The sequence below is a fragment of the Vombatus ursinus genome, unplaced genomic scaffold (assembly GCF_900497805.2).
Source record: "Vombatus ursinus unplaced genomic scaffold, bare-nosed wombat genome assembly UNPS02014831.1, whole genome shotgun sequence".
NCBI lineage: Eukaryota > Metazoa > Chordata > Mammalia > Diprotodontia > Vombatidae > Vombatus > Vombatus ursinus.
The window spans coordinates 1,512,263-1,515,172 of NW_020954609.1; positions in this window are offsets into that span (position 1 = coordinate 1,512,263).

Here is a 2,910-nt window from a genome sequence, read left to right on the forward strand (position 1 = left end):
ATCATAGGTCTGACCCGTCTACCTCTCCCCTTCCCACAAGTTGCAGAATTTACTGAGGCTGGTGCCGTTTGCAGCTGGTGGGGCAGGGTAAGCAGAATGTATTGAACCTGGATGTTACTCCCAGGCCTTGCTTAGAGGGGTGGGCTGCAAGGTGCCCAGGGGCACTGGGCCATTGTGGCCACTGCTAGTCTGTGATAGCTGCTCCTCTCCTCCTTTTGCCATATGAGGAAGGTTGATTTAAGTTTTCCCTACAATTCTCCAGCATTCTCTTCTCTTTTACAGTCCCCATATTGAGATGCTTATCTCTGAGGAGGGAGTGGGGAGTGCTGAGGAATCAGGATTGGGAGGAGGCGTTTTAGCAGAGGGTGAGCTCCTGGAATTACTCCCAGTCTCAGAAGTTTTCTTCAACAGTCCCAAAATGATCAATTTCCCAACTTCTTAATGATTAATCTCAAAACCTCCAGAATCTGCTACAATGTCTTTAGCTGTATCTAACTTTTCACTGTAGGTCTAGGCTGGCCAGGCCTGGACCCACAAGGAAAGTTTTACAGGTTTGTTGTTTTTCTAGCTGCAACCCTTAGAAGTCTCTGGCTGCCTGCATTTAAAATCTTACAAGGTACAGATACAGAGACACACACTGACAGACAAATTGATAGGACAAATATGATACAAACATAGTGACAGAGTGTGCACTTAATGACAGAGAGAGAGGGAATTAGAGACTTGTTAGAAAACCAGCAACACGAATTGGCTATTATTATTATTCTGAGGAAGGGGGGTTGGGGAATTTGCAGAGATCCAAGACCTGATGGTGTAACTGGATCCTGTGAGCCTTCCTCAGAGTGCCCCTGAGATTGCAGAGTTAAAGAACCATAGCCTTTAAGGGAAAAGGGGAGGGGGAAGGCGATTATTTGGAGCCTGGGAAAGAGTGCTGAAGGGACTTTGTGAGCCTTCAGGGAAGAGGCTTCTGCTTTTCCTTCTCTCTCAGCCATGTCAGCAACCCAATGATGAAAACATTCCCACTCCTGGCTAGATGTTTTATCAGCCTTTAAACTTGAATTTGGTTTTAAGATAAAGTAACTTTGACCAGTCAAAAGAACCCCATTGTGGCCAACATAATTTGGGGCTATCTTTAGTTAATTGATATCAGCTCTAGTGGTACTTGTGATCACCAGATTGGCAATGGCTTGGCATATAAGAGGCGGCAGTGTTATTAGCCGGATTTCTGGTTTTAGTTTCTGACTGACCCATAGCCAATTTCCCTGGATCGATCCTTACCAGAGGGGACCTAAATGATACAGTAGCCAGAGTTTCTGACCTTCGACTTGATCCCCGACCCCAGAGCTAGCTTAAGGGGAATTTTTTTTCAGACTTCAACCAAACTAGTAGGAGGTCCATGGAAGTTGGGAATGGGGGAAACTTACCCGACCCCATCAAGGTTATGACTCCAGGAAAAAACGGATCCTGAGGTGCCTGAGCCACTAAGCGTTGCTGGGGTGGGCTGGTGTTTTCTCCCATTCCTTCAGTTCCGTCTGATGTCATGGCACCATTACTGTTGACCTGAAAGTTGGTTAAAGAGACAACAAGCTAGGCGATAAGTAAATTCATATTGTTTTATTCCCTTAAGTAACCAGCATGTGACATGTTACATGGAGGTAGAGCTTTAACTCTGACTGAAGAGAGCAATTTTAGCAGGACATTTAAACCCTGACTCAGGATGTCTGTGTTAATTGACAGGCAAACGTCAGATCCAGGATATCTGTGTTTCCTTTACCACCATAGAATATCAAAATAAGAAAAGTCCCCTTATTCAAGGTAGTGTCTGTGTTGAAGGTGCCTTAGTGGTCATAAACAGAAGAATGCTCTTGATCAGCTTTAGCTGTTGACACAGGAAGGGGCATTCTCAGTTCACTCAGAAAGAAAAGATTAAATCAGGTTTTTGTCCCTTATTGGGGCTCAATTGATCTTAAATGATTATCACCTCACAGTGCCAGCCCCTCAATCACTCAAGGACATAAATAGGGCTACTAAGCCCCCACCGTGGAACTAAAGGGGGAAAATCTGGGCTCTGCATAACTCCTCATGAAAGGCAAATTTGAGAATGTTGCAAGGACTCATTGGCCCTCATTATACTAGTTACATATTTCTCTTGTAACACTAACAAAAAAAAAAAAAAAGCTCATTTTAAGCCTCAGGGATAATACAATTGCACCAGAAGTCCATTTGGTTCTTTTCTCTTTGGTTTTAGGAAATTTATGTTAGATGAAAAGTTCTTGACACAGTCAAAATCACTCAGCTCCCAGTTAGGAAAATTTCTGACCCCCTAGGCAGAGCTTGGGCTGTCTGCCTAACATTTCATTTATATTTATCTCTAGTTAACTCCTGGCCTCTTCCTGATTGAGGCAAGATTCTGTTTACTGGGAACTGACATCAAACTGTCTGTGGACTGAAAGGCATAGAAAGGCAAAATTGGAGCAAGACTTCTGAAATGTCTGTACAGCCAATGAATCTTCTCAGTATCAGCCTTCTCTGCCACAGTCTCCCTTTGTTCCTCGTAAGTGTGCTGCTCCAATCTCTTGAATCCACATCCTCTAAATCTCTCTCTCGGTTCTGAAATGACTTCTTCCTTTTTTACAAATTCTTTTCCCACTTTCTCACCCAATGGATTTGATTAACTCAAGGAGGTACCATAGGCCCCGGTCTGATTGTTTGATTCAATCAAAAAGTGTCCTTACCTAACAATCAATGATTACTTTTAAATGGGAGGGGGCTAATCAAAGGAGCCTCTACCTTCTGCTAATCAATCAATCCATCGTAGGGCCAGGCAAGGGCATGCATGCACACAAGTACACACACACACACACACACACACACACACACACACACACACACACACACACACACACACAC